At 38.6% G+C, this 14,621-nt stretch overlaps 1 protein-coding gene across 1 annotated transcript in view; it reads left to right on the forward strand.

Moving 5' to 3' along the window:
• The first annotated feature begins 240 nt into the window (after nt 1–240).
• The window catches only part of kita (KIT proto-oncogene, receptor tyrosine kinase a), a 54,061-nt gene continuing 39,680 nt past the window's right edge, over nt 241–14,621 (forward strand). The window contains exon 1 of the mRNA XM_044128262.1: nt 241–590. The gene's annotated coding sequence lies outside the window, so the exon portion shown is untranslated. The remainder of the gene's footprint in view (nt 591–14,621) is intronic.

Consider the following 14,621-nt stretch of genomic DNA (forward strand, 5'->3'; position numbering starts at 1 on the left):
ATGACGTGGTTTGCTCAATTTTACTGGAATCTACAGAGTAAACACAGGAAGGCTAATTTTACCCAAGTTGTCTCTTATCATATTGCGTTTGACTGGCGTAATTTCAGATAATGCCACACTGTGTCGCTGTTGGCTGTGATAAAAAAAAAAAAAAAAAAAAGATAGCTAGATGAGACTTGCATCGCTTCCCACTTAAAAAAGAGGAGCGCAGGAGATTCTTCAGAATCAAGGATCCTTCAGAATATTTCATTCTGAAGGATCTATTTGTGCTCTCAACATTTCTCTCCAGAAGACTTTGAGTCATTTGTACAAGCAAAACTAATGAAGGATCTAACAGGTGGTTGTTATCTTCACAAGCTAAAACCAAATGCCGGCCGACTGTCTTTATCCACAAAGCGCCTAATCCGCGCTGCCTCTGGCTAGGGGAAACATCAGAGACAGTGAACTCTGGAAGCTATTTTAAATGCTAATGAAGCTATTGCTATTGCTGCCGAATGTGAAACCACAGACTGATACTGAACACCGGACCCTAAACAACTGTTACTGGACCGGACACAGAGCTACAGAACTACTTACCGGCTCACACTGAGGTATGTGTCATTTATTGTTTAATTTATAAAGCTAAAGGAAACACCAGCTTCTTTGGATATCTCTGTCCTCTTCCTCTGTTTGGTCCTCCTCAACTTCATTACCTCTTGTGATTTTTTTCATTCCTATCAATTTCAACTAGCCTCAGTTTAATTTCAATCAATCAATCAATCAGTTAAATTTTATTTGTATAGCATATTTCAGCAGCAAGGCATTTCAAAGTGCTTTAGATCATATCAGACACAAAAACACAATGCAACATAGAATCAACAATCAAAACAGAACATTAAGTCAGGTTCTGTCATTAAATTTGTGATTGATTTCAAATAAAACTCTAAACAAGTGGATTTTTAGTTGAGATTTAAAGGAAGTCAGTGTTTCAACTGTTTTACAGTTTTCTGGAAGTTTGTTCCAGATTTGTGTTGCATAGATGCTGAATGCTGCTTCTCCTTGTTTGGTTCTGGGGATGCAGAGCAGAACCAGAACCAGAAGACCTGAGAGGTTCTAGAAGGTTGATACAACAGCAGCAAATCTTTAATGTATTGTGGTGCTAAACCATTCAGTGATTTATAAACTAGCAACAGTATTTTAAAGTCTCTTCTTTGAGCTACAGGGAGCCAGTGGAGGGACTTTAAAACTGGTGTTATGTGCTCTATCTTCCTGGTTTTAGTGAGAACGCGAGCAGCAGCATTCTGGATCAGCTGCAGCTGTTTGATTGATTTGTTAGACAGACCTGTGAAGACGCCGTTACAATAATCAATACGACTGAAGATAAACGCATGGATGAGTTTCTCTAGATCTGGCTGAGACATTAGTCCTTTAATCCTGGAAATGTTCTTCAGGTGATAGAAGACCGACTTTGTAACTGTCTTTACGTGGCTCTGAATGTTCCGGTCAGAGTCCATCACTACTCCCAGCCTGATCGCTGATTTTTAGTTGTAATAACTGAAGCTGTGCACTGACTCTAGATCATTCCTCTTTAGGTCCAAAAATAATAACTTCCGTTTTGTTTTTGTTCAGCTGGAGGAAGTTTTGACACATCCACACATTTATCTGTTCTAAGCATCTGTTCAGTAATTGGATGGGGTCAAAGGTCACCTGGTGACATCATAATGTAGAGCTGTGTGTCATCTGCATAGTTATGATAGCTAATATTATTTCCTGTTATAACCTGAGCTAGTGGGAGCATATAGATATTGAATAAGAGGGGTCCTAGGATGGAACTTTGAGGTACCCCACATGTGACCTTTGACCTCTTTGATGAGAAGTTTCCAATTGAAACAAAGAAATCCCTGTTCTTTATGTAAGATTCAAACCAGTTAAGCACTGGACCGGAGAGTCCGACCCAACTCTCCAGTCGATTCAGTAATATTTCATGGTCAACAGTGTCAAAAGCTGCACTGAGGTCCAACAGAACCAGCACTGTGGTTCTCCCACAGTCTGTATTTATATGGATGTCATTGAACACTTTTACAAGGGCAGTTTCTGTGCTGTGGTGAGACCGGGAACCAGACTGGAAGCACAGAAACCTGATTGAAAAGTCTTAAAGTTACTTTTCGCTGTTTTAACTGGATGGAGCTAGCGAAGTTGGAACTGGCGTAGGTCTTTTACCCATAATGCATTGTAACGAAAACAACATGACGTCGTCTGTGTGACAATAATAAACTTTTATTAAAACAACTAAATAGCCTACAGTGTTATTACTGTATTGTTTTTACATCTAATTTAAATGTTTCTCAAACAAAGTCTGTTGTTATAAGTAATCGTGGATCCCAGAAAAAAAGATTACATTCACAAATTTAAAATATTCCATTAACTTGATTATATTTATCAACATTCATGTCACTGAAGATCGTTTGTAAACTTGTGACTGGCATTTTACCTTATACTTTTTCTATAAAATCATAATCCGTTAAATTATAACTCATATTTTATGAGCTCACTACGTTTATTTCTGATTAATGCAATTAAAACACAAAATACAAGTTTCAGATAAATGTAATGAGATATTTGTCCTATAAAAACAATATCAATTTTTTTTTTTAATCAACAACTTTATCAAAACGTAAGAAGAGAAATTTTCTAACATAGCAAAACAGCACTTATGTGGATTAAGTTCGTTCCCCTCATCTCTCCAGTGAGTGGAAGCAGAAAAAAAATTGCATTTTATCTGCACGTTAAGGTTGCCTTTGCAAAAAACTTCAACACAAATATCCCCATTCTTTCACTGCAATTAGCTTTGTGGAGTAAACTCCTCATCTGTGGAAATTTGAAAGTTCCCGATGCATTTTTCAGACTCCCAGAAAAAGCAGATCTTGTTATTACGTGTTACGTCCACTAGAGGGAGACAGTATACAGATAATGCTTACCGGGGGGTTTGGCGAGAAAGGGGATGCTGGCAGACAATGCAGAGAGAGATGAAGCCAGCCTGCATCAGTGGTCCCCATTCATTAAGCAGCCTTTTACTTTTGACCTTTGTGTTTTGATGTGGATGAAGGAGGAAAGTGAAGATGTAAATTGGACACCAAAACCAGCTTATAATACAGCTACAGTCGAACTTCACACTGTTTGCTGACATTATAAGTATCTTATAACCTCAGGATTTTTCTAACCTTTCTTGGATTTTCAACATATGGACATTTAGTTTATTTGTCCTGTTTATTTGCTCTTGCTGGGATATTTTTGCCAAGTTTTTTTTAATTTAAACTCTCTGGTAGTCCTGAAATTGAAACATGTAGTGCGCTCTAAAGCATAAAGATGTGCCTCAGGGCTGTATTTAAAGCAGAGTTGTGCCTGAACAAAGCGGACGAGAAGAAAAAAAAAGATCAGGTTTGTCTTTTATGTTTTCATAAGAAGCACCTACAGATGGGCTAAGAAAGTAACAAAAATCTTCACATCTGGCGTCCAATTACAGGCTGTTCAAAGGACACCTGGTCTGGCGTTCATCAGCATGGGCATAAAAAGGGAAGAAATAAATGTTGTAACACCCAATATTATTTCTATAAATGTCAGGAGAATATTCTGGTGGTTTTCTTTTCTTTATTTGCAAACAGATAATCATGTCCAGAATAACCACAGAGAACGCTTTGTGTCCCCCCCTTGTGGTATGCATAGTGGGGAGGAGTGTGGGTTTGGGGGGGTACTAGTCTCTCCTCACCCCCATAATGATAACAAATGTGGCATTCACTGAACTTTGCCTATTACGAGATATGCATGCAAAGTGTTCTGGTGAGCGTAAAGCAATAAAATAACTGAAGCTTTTCCCTCTCACATACCTGGTCAAACAAAAAAACCTGAAATTCCTCCAGATTTCTTTCAGGAAAAAACCCGAGCAGATGCGTTCTCTAAACATAAGTGGGAAAACTGGCTTCACTTTTAGCAAAAAAGCACCTCTGTGAGCCTCAGAATTGGAGTCAACTTGCTTTGGGTTCAACGTCCACATCAGCAATCATAACTCACAGCGGGGAGCGTTCCCAGCAGCTGCTGTGTTTATGGTGATTTGTTTGTGGTATTTTTTTCCAAACAGGAACTAAATGCAAGTTTGGATTTTTAGTGGATTTATTTTACATATGTCCGCTCTTGTATTAGGGAAAAAATGTCCCTAAGGAAGTTTCAGCGAAACCCACATGTTATTTTTGGAGTCGCCAGCGAGATCTGACTGGATATTTCACAAATCGTCTGATCAGAAATAGAAGAGTTTATTGAAATTGGTGGCTTTCATTGCACAGTGAGAAAATTTGAATCAGAGTCAATAAATAGAATAAAATAGAAAAGAACTTTATTGTCCCACAAAGTGGAAATTTATTTGTAAAACGTGGTAGCACGTTTAACTGAACGTCTAATGGTTCAGTCCTTGAAATGTTAAAAGCAAAATTTAGAAAACAAGCATAACAGTAACAATAATGAGAATATACTGTAAAAGTCAATGACAGAAAGTTATGTGCAGTTATTAGAAATAGACGCATCTCCAATGGATGTTCAACCGAGTCAGATCAATCAATCTTCAATCGAGTCGAGATAAGAGCCATTATAAAAGCTAAATGTTTAATCCAAAACCAGTTTTTATCAGTATTCTGGATTATTGTTCTGTCCTAAATATATATTTGCATCTCAACATCTGACCCTAACTGGCTCCCAGATATGAAAAGGGACCGGACAGGATGTTTAGGAACAACAAGTGTTACTCTCCACCATGCAATACTTCCATTGCCATGGACAGAGTTGGCGCAACAACAACAACAACAAAAAGAAATTAAGTACATTTTCAGCTGCTAACAGCCTTCTAGAGAAAAGTCTTCAGGTCAGGCAAGAAAAAATTGGAGGGATTTTGGCACACTGAAGCCAGGTGGAGGCTATCAAAAGTAGTTTAAGCTGTCAGGCGTAGTGGGATTAGTCTGATGCCAATGGTTTGCTTTGCTGCTGGTGTGTCACCAGCATACGATACATAGAGTAACGACGACCAATCACCACCTCCGAAATCCTCAACTTCACTTTAAATCCCACAGTAGTCAAACATTTGACACAATTAGACGTTCCAAGAGGACAGTGATCCCAAGCTCTCAATAAAACTGGTTTTAAAATAGAATTGGGTGAGACTAAGATCCTGGCATGGCTCTGACCTCAAGCCCTTTTTAACAATTTGTGGACTGTGATTAAAAGCCATCCATGTTCCAGGAAACAGACTAATTCAAATCATCTCTATTTTGGTCATTTCTAGCGCCACATCCAATTTTCTTCCAAATACAACTGAGGCTTGTGTCTGAGAGGCCATCAGCGCGTTCCTTTTAGTTCTTCAAACTTCTTTGTTTGTCTGATTGGAGGCCACAACATTTCACCACATCCTGTCATATTTAATACGTTTTCGATGAATGTGCTTTTTCGGGACTCGTCTGTTCGCTGTTTGTAATCGTCAGATATGTCACAGTTGATTTGTTCACATTCACTTCAAACCTCGCAGAGGCGGGAAGAGGAGCCAACAAATTGGTCTGAAGAGCAAAACGTCTTCAACATGTTTTTAACGCAAGTGAAAGTAAAAAAAAAAAAAAAAGTAGCAGTCCAAGAAACTGTTCAAGAGTCAACAGTATTTGGTGAAAAGACTACGCAATCATTTAATATTTAAAAATTTCATTGTCAGATGGAACAAAATACAATGTTATTTAGCATGTTGGTATTTTAAGGAGGAAAATGAAAATAATTCATAAAATATAACATAATTACAAAGTAACAAAATCAGGCAAAAATGAACATTTTTCCAAGTCATTTTGTTTCTATATGAAACTCATCAAACTTTACCAAAATCTGCAGGTCAAGAAAACAAGCCTGTTCTTGATTCAGTGAAGTTGTTCACGTTGGTTAGAGAATCCAGAAATTTTACTCAAGTAAAAGTACAAAGTACGGTGTAATAAAATTCTTCTACCAGTACAATTTACTCAACTAAATGTAACTCCTTCTTACCCAACTCCGCTTATTTAACAGGACAATTTCCCAACGAGCAGCACTAAACACAGTGTAAGTCCTGTCAGTGTAATAATCTGCATACTGCTGGAAATAAATCTTTGCGCTTTATGGTTTTTCTTTACTTATTGGTTGAGCAATTTCTAGCATTGATTGTACAATACAGGAAGCTTTCTTCCTATGTTGAATACAGGAAGAAAACCCTTTTTTCCCCCTTCCTAAACATGTGGACAAATGTACAAATGTGTGTTTTATTTTATACCTTAAGATAATCAAGCTCAGTTCTCTCTAATCGCTTGTGTTAGAGATAAGACATTTTTAAAAAGTACACGGTGAGCTGGATCCAAATAATTAAGGTAATCTCTTCCAGCCTCGCTCTGCATTACTGTCTTCACATATGCCAAACAAACAAACAAACAAAACAAAACAAAAAGCGGTCGGATGTATTGAGGCTAAGCTGAACAGCGTATCCTAACCTGACCAACGTGCTCTAACACGCAACGATATCCATCTCTCTGCGAGGAGAGGGAGACGGTACAAAGACGCGCATTATCAACTGTGTCAACATTTGTTTATTTATTAAGCTGCTGATGCGCTTCACACTGTTTTCTTTATTTCGCATGGAAATTCAGAGAGCTTCTCAGAACTTTTATAGCCCTGCAGCACAATAATGTCTGTCAACGCATGTCAGACATACCTTGTGCACAACTGTTGCACACGTTAATATGTCGCAGCAATACGTAGTGGTGCAAATGGCGTGAACATTTTTGGATGATCCTACTTCTCTACCACTACTGCTCCTTTCGTTTGACTGGCAGACAAAGTTCTCCAAAAGACTAGGGAGCTTATCCAAAGAAAAGCAGCTCTGGGAAAAGTTACGAGACCACTTCACTGAACCCCGTTGAAAACCTCAAAGGTTTTTCCACCAAATATTAATTTCTGAACTCTTCCTGAATGAAAATATCAGTATTGTTGTTTCTAAATGAATATGAATGAATATTTCTTTGCATTATTTGAGGTCTGAAAGCTCTGCATCTTTTTTGTTATTTTGACCATTTCTCAATTTCTGCAAATAAATACGAAATTTTGGCTTGGAATTTCAGAGACAAGTTGTTGGTAGTTCATAGAATAAAAAACAAAAACAAAAAGTCAAATCAGAGATACCGATCATGTTAAGTGGTCTCTTAATATTTCTTTTCCAGAGCTGTATGTCATCGTGGTTAGAGGAGAGCATTTCAGAGGTCAAGCACTGATGTTGGAGGAGATGTTTGCCAGGACTGATCCATTAGAGTTCCCCATCATCAAACGTACGTATCTTGCTTTGTGCCGCCATTTTGGGGGTGACAATTGTTCCAGTAATTTGGCAAAATAACATATGTTCTGGTAAACAAACTACAAGCCTGTGAGAGATTGATTATATGCTCTGAGAACTGCAATGACAGGGGATACGATTTAAAACGACAAATCAAGATAGCTTTAGCAATTTGGAAAGACTCAGCGAGGCCTTACCAGATCATAAGTCGCAGAAGAGATTGAGGAAAATTTGATTGCGTTAGGTTTTACTTTGCGAGAGTGAGAGGGAATCTGATTTTGATATATTTGGCTGCGAGCGTGAGTGTGAGACAATTGGATTAGCAATCTCTTTGGTTTGTTTGATATGTAACATCAGTCTCCTTCGTGAAACCCGACGCCACCGTTGCCGTCGGTGTGGTCTCCACCCAGCGCTCCTCTGGGAGATCGGGTCCAGGAGCAGCTCAAGGTTCGGACATATCTGTTGCGAAAGATGTTTTCCTCCCCAGGCCGCCGCGTGTCCTCAAGGCTGGTGTCTTGTTTCAGGTTCTCCGAGGCGCTCGCCTCGTTTGTGCTCCCCACAAGCTTTTTGTTTGACAGGCCAGCGTCATATCCAGATTAAAACGCCATCACTGTAACAGATACGGCCATTGATCTGTCTGCGTGGGATGGGAGCAATCAGCAGCAGTCACGAGAAAGTAGATTTTTAGCCTGACCGAGGTTCAATATGCCAGACATATAGAACACATGCATCCTGCGTAAAACCGCAAACATATTGATCTCCTGGCCTCAAATTTATAGCTCCGATCACATAGGCCTTGTTGTTGGGAAATTGCTGCCAGCCAGGAAAACATGCTAACTCATGACTATGAGAAGCATTTGCTCTCAGGAATCATATGAGCCTGCTCTAGGCTGGGATAGTACAAGATCCCAAACAGCGTTTTTAAGAAATCCTTTTATATTTATTCTTTCAAGTAACCAAGACAACTTTGTTTGGTCCCATTTTCCCCCCTCGATTAGAAAGTCTGCGACTGCTTCATGCCGTATTAATCAGGGAAGTTCTTAATTGACACCAATATCCCTTTTATGGATTTATGTATCTTCCACTGCTTCAGGCGGAATATCATGTGCCCAACAGTACCGCCAGTTCGTGTACATATTTAATGTTTTTCTTGTTGCCTTTGAAACATGGCAGCATGTATTTTCTTTAAGGTTATACACTTCAAATCAGAGGTTTGAATTACTACTGTCTCTTTAAACATAGAGAGAAAGTGTGGATGATGATGTCACAGCTTTGGAAACTTCTGATAGGTTAACAGACACATTTGAGTAGATTGGAGGCTCACCCAGACCACACTGCTGTCTTGCTTGAGACGATGAGAAAGTAAAAAAAAAAAAAAAAAGAAAGAAAAATCAGCCAAGATATCAGGAAGATAATTTTGGAGTGGCTCAAATATGGTTCATCTTTGGAAACAATTTCCAGACGCTTGAGGGCGTTCATCTGTTCAAACATTGTGCATGTACGGACATGATAGGAATGTCCGACCATCAAACCGCTCAGGAAGGAAACGGGTTCTGTGTCCCAGAGATGAACGTGTTTGGGTTCAAAATGTTTAAATCAGAAAAGCCGAAGGCTGGTAAGGCAGTGTCATTATCCACGGTCAAACATTTTCTGTACAGATATGGACTAAAAGGCAAGAAAGACGTTATTATTTCAAAAGAAACATTAAAAAGCCAGACTGCAAAGATTTTCATTCATGTAGACGAGTCATGTGGCCTGACGAAACTAAAGTGGACCCGTTTCTCCATAGTGATCATTGTTACGTCTGGAGAAAAAATGGGGAAACAGCATCCCAACTGTGAAGCATGGTGGTGGCAGCATCATGTTGTGGTGCTGTTTGCTGTAGGAGGGACTGGTGCACTTTGTACAATTGATAGAATTATGAGGAAAGAAGATATTGTTCTTGAAACATCTAAAAACTACAGCCAGAAAGTTAAAGCTCGGGGTCAAATGAGTCTTCTAAATGGACAATGACATATAAGTCCGACATAATCTTCAACCTGGATAAACGTTTTAAATCCATGGCCCAAGAAAACCCCAAGAAAGGTCAAAAAAGTGCCTAGAAAGCCGAGTGGTATGTTTCCTTTGCGTTACTGTGTGATTCATTTGACAATTTGCTTCGTCGTAGTTGATGAAAGAGATGCCTGTGGGCTCGCAGACACTTTTATCCACGTGGTGGAAACGGTTTCACCATCCGCTCTGTGGAACGGACACCTTTTGACATCCAGTCCAATAAGTTTTAATGAGTTTGCTATCAGGTGAACAAGCGAGGACGGTTCAAAAAGGTGTGCAGCGGTGTCCCCTTGACAGACGCAGCCATCAGCTCAGTCGATCCCTCACATTCGGGAGGAATTTAACGTTTGGACCCAGGCATGTGCAAGAAGGGGGGCGAAAGGGGCTTGAGCCCTTTTTGAGTTTTTTTTTTTTCACAAATAAAAAAAAAAAAAAATTAATCTGTATGTCAGAAGGCCTGTTTGTGCCGCTCAGCAATAATATTTAGCTAAATATAATAATTTAATAAAAATAAACTTCCCTCGGTCTAATAATGACTCAGTTTCTGCCTCCATGTTGTTCAGACTCCGGGTCCATGGTGAGGATCTGTGTCCTCACATTATGGGCAAGAATATTTTTTTTCATACACTGGTTTGTGAATAAAAACGTAGGTCTGATGTTGATGTTTCTATTTATATTTTCATAATCGTCCTTCCAATAGCGGGACAAAACCCGCCTCACCCTTACACTGAAAAAATACCTCTTTGGATAAACATAAAAAAATCATGGAAAGGTTTTCCACCTGATTACTTTGCTTTATTTCAGCACCATGTAATTCTGTTACTCCTATTTAAAGCAAATGTGTTAGGTCAACTTAGTTTATTAAGGTCTCTCTATGCTTAATTTTTTTAAAAATTGGAGTAAATCAGTAAACCATATTTTAACAGTATGATGCTTGAGTAAACATAAAAAGTTGGGGGGTTTTTATAGCTATTTATACCAACTCACCAATAGCAAGTAACAAGCCTTTCATAAACTCTAACCTTTCATGCAGCTTATGCACCTAAAGGATTTAGTTTCAAATCACAAATTTCATTTGAATGGAAATCTTTCCAGATTTCAGACACCATTGAGATCCATTTTTGCGTTTCTTGGTAATCAGACTGAATTACAAAAAAATAAAATAAAATAAAAAAATAGAATCCCAAACCACATAATCATCAGACAATTTTAAGTGGGTTTTGTGCTGCAGCCCACTGCTGCTGTTACACATATAAATGTGATTGTGAGCCATCTCAGTGCTCAGCCTTGTTTGCTTTTCAGCCATTTATAGCGAACAAGTAATCTATTGATGCTTCTTGCCTCCATACTTTGGTTTTTTTTTTTTACAAAGGAACATGTCCCAAGGCGTCTGCATTACCCCCTTCTCCTTCCCATCAACCCAGAACACACCCAAGTATCATGGAAGTGCTGGACAGAGTGAGGATTGTTTTAGTTTTTATATATATATATTTTATATTATTTTTTCTCAGGCCCTCCCTTGCCCCCTCCTCTGTGTTTTATACCATTCAGTATTGAACATTGTGCCTCTTCTTGCCTCCCGGTGGTTTGACCTGGATAAATCAATGTTTACTCAAAGCAATTAGTACTTGTGTGTACGTATGTGAAATCCTGCTTGTGCACAAAACGGCTTTTTGTACTTTGCAACATCTTTAGATTGGGTCGAGTGTGTCTAATGAGTGTTTGTGTGGATCATTGTGCGCTCGCATGCTACCAAACGACAGTAGTAGTCATGTGCTTGCTGACTTGTGGCCTTGGCCTGGGGATGATATCCTTCTGTTCATGTGATCAGTGGCAGTGGGCTGTAGTGGGATGTATTTGTAGGCCTTGGGCCTCGGTGAGCAGACATATTTTTTTTTCTTGTGCCTGACTGACTGAAGTCTCCAAAGTCAGCAGAGTTCATCCGTCTCCCAGACTGCCGCGGCCTTAAACGCTCTATCTGACACCGGGCTTCTGCACCGGATCTGAAAGTGGGAGGGCTCTTCATCTGAATGTGATGCAGAGACGGTGACTCGAGTGGAGGACCCTAGACTTGTTGCGCTTAAATCGCAAAAGCGAAGACTCAACAGCAATAAGCAGCTCTGGGAAATATGAAGAGTCCACTGCACAGAACCCCTTTGAAAACCACCTGGTTATTCCACCAAATGTTGATCTCTGATGTTCCTGATGTGGTTTTAACTCTCCCTGAGTTAAATCATCTGTATTGTTGTTTCTAAATGAATATCAACTTGTTTTCTTTGCATTATTTGAGGTCTGAAAACGCTGCATTTTTTTGTTATTTTGACCATTTCTCGTTTTCTCAATTTTGCTCAGCGTTTCAGAGACATGTTGTCAGTCGTTTATAGACTAAAAGGACAAAGTTAATTTTACTCAAACATATATAAGAAGTAAAATCAGAGAAATTAATCATTTTTAAGGGTCTCTTCCTTTTTTTTTCTTCCAGAGCTGTACAGTCAAGACTTGACTTCATCTCCAGTTCTTGCATTTGAGGCTTGAGAAAAATCCTGTAATCAGGGATGTGTTACAGGAATTTACAGGAAGTTACTGTTTGTATTAATGGTAAAGTTTAGATCATTTCAATAAATGCGTATCACTTCTGAGTTAGCATTGCACGGCAGGGTTATGCACAAAAATCTAAACAACTCTACATTTGACCAAGACTCGTTCAGAAGGTCTTTATCATCACCATGGAGCTGCTTTGTGCAAAAATCTCCAGGTTGAAATGTAATGCACTATTCTCTGAGACAAAAGTCTCAGTAGAGACTTGAAACTTGATTTGGGTTTTCCTTTCAAAAACTTTTGGCTTGACTTGAATTTGGGGGAAAAAAACCACCAATTGTATGACAAAGGGAAAACTACGGACATAAAATGTGTTTTTGAGCAATCCCAAAATTTTGGACTTAACAAAATCTGTCACCAAAAATGACTAACATGAAAAGGACGCTGATATGATGGTTTCAAAATATACATCTTATTCCTCTTTTCCATTTTTTTTTTTTTTTGTTTTCTAATTTGTGCCATAATTAAAAAAAAAAAAAAACACTAAACAACTTATTGTCAAAAGATTCACAGCCCCAAAAGCTGCAGCATGATTAATATAATCTTGATTCTGACGTCAGAGAAAAAAGTTATACTGTCAAAATGTTTCTACTATTTATTTTTAAAACAAACAAAAACCTTAGATTATTTTTGCGTGAGTTTATTAAGGAACAAAAACAACTATCATCTAATATTTGTCTCACAAAATCCCATGTGAGACGTTCAGTCGGCCACAGCAGTCAATAAAATTCAATCACTGTGAAGAGAGCCGTGAAATTGTTGGGATATCAACGTTATGCATCTCGTTTAGTTGCAGTCAAGGTCAATCAGGAATCTAATAGATTAACCTTTTTTTCTTCCCTTTCTTTATGCTTTCATTTCATTCCTCCATTCATTCATTTCTCTGCAACCACTGCCAGCCCCGGCACACTGTTCCAGTTGTGTTACCGCAGAAAAGCAGCGCAAACAGATGCCTCTTCCACATCGGCGTGACTTTTTTCTTTATTCTTTATTCTTTCTTTAGTGCGTGAATGACAGGTTCCACATGTTCAGAGACGCATTTATCACGTCAAGAACAGCAAAGACGAAGCATCCTTAAAAGGTTTGGCTGGCGTGCTGGTTTTAGAGGTCCTAATAATTGCAATTTTTCTCAGCTGGATCACTGGGAGTGAAACTACGAAAAGAGTGAAATGAGGAAAGAAAAAATCGTTGCCAGCAGTGGGGACGAAGATGAGTATTTTATCTACAAGCATAAAAGTTTTATGAGTGAAAAAATATATATATATATATTACAGTTGATCTCAGAAGGAGTCGATTTGTACTTGTCTTTCACGGCTCAATAAGACTGACTTTAAATTTCACCACCTGCTTCCCAGTTACCTCCACTTTTTATTCAGGGAAAGATGATCGAGAGTTACACCAGGGAGCGATTTACTGTGATTAAAACTTTGTTTTTTTTTTGTTTTTTTCACTGGGGAAAATCAGGACCAGTCGCAGAGAGGAAGCAGCAGAATAGCCGCATGTATTGAACGTCAAATTTTAAATATACATTCATGGAAAACGCTGCTCAACAACTGCTACCAATCGGTCCGCTGCACTGTGGGTCAAACCAGCATGAAGACTGTAGCAGTGAGTTGGTTCTGACACTCTTGGACCGGATTGATTACTCTGTTCCCATCAACATCAGTACGGACGTTAATTTACTCCAACACATTAACGTAACCGGATGTTCAAATTAAATCACCACTTTGTTTGAAGACACTTGGATGATATAAGTTAGAAACAACATTTCATTTCCTTTTGTGACAAATGAAGTACTTTTGAATTTGAATTTAGTTGAACTGAAACCTAAATCGGATTTTTTTTTTTTTTTTTTTGACTGGGATAAAATCACATAAATATGGACTGCTAAATAAGAGCAAGTGAAAGTGGTCGGCATGACAATAATAAAACTTTAAGGTTTTTTACGTTTTTTTGACTTAATGAAGGCCTTGACTTTGCTAAGGATGTTGTTCGTGTGTGCATGCTGTATAACCATCTCCATAGAGAAAAAAGTTGGTGAGAAGGAAAGAATAAGTGAATGTTATCAGCGACATTATTAATTACAAGCAGAGAAATGCAATCAATGTCATGTTAATAAACCCACATGAAATGTTTAGCACTAATTTGTGTCCTGTTCTGATGACTCAGGGGATCAGAACAGGGCCTTTGTTGTTTACCAGAATATTTAACAGACCTTCTGAATAAAAGGAATCACAGTTTTGTTGTCCGTCAACTTTTGAATGCGCTACGCTTGAATTTAAGGGATGCATTTTGGGTTAAATGGGGATTTTAAACTGTTTTCGTTGCGTAGCTGAGTGTTTTTGTATGTGATGCTAGAAGACCATTGCAGTATTTCACTTGCGAGTTGAGAAGTCCTCCAGTTCCGATGCGACAGTGAGGAGAAAAAAGCCTGCGTAGCTGCTGAATGGAGGCAATTTCATGTCGACGTTCGCAGCGTTGCTTTAATCGTTGTAATTTAAAACAATAGATGTTCTGCGAGCGTTATTGTCCTCTGTGTTGCAGACCGAATCCATATGTTTTCACTTGAATCAAACTGGCAAAAAATGAATAAAAACAGTAGATTTTTTTAAATGTA

Source organism: Gambusia affinis, linkage group LG10 (genome assembly GCF_019740435.1).
Source record: "Gambusia affinis linkage group LG10, SWU_Gaff_1.0, whole genome shotgun sequence".
Lineage (NCBI taxonomy): Eukaryota > Metazoa > Chordata > Actinopteri > Cyprinodontiformes > Poeciliidae > Gambusia > Gambusia affinis.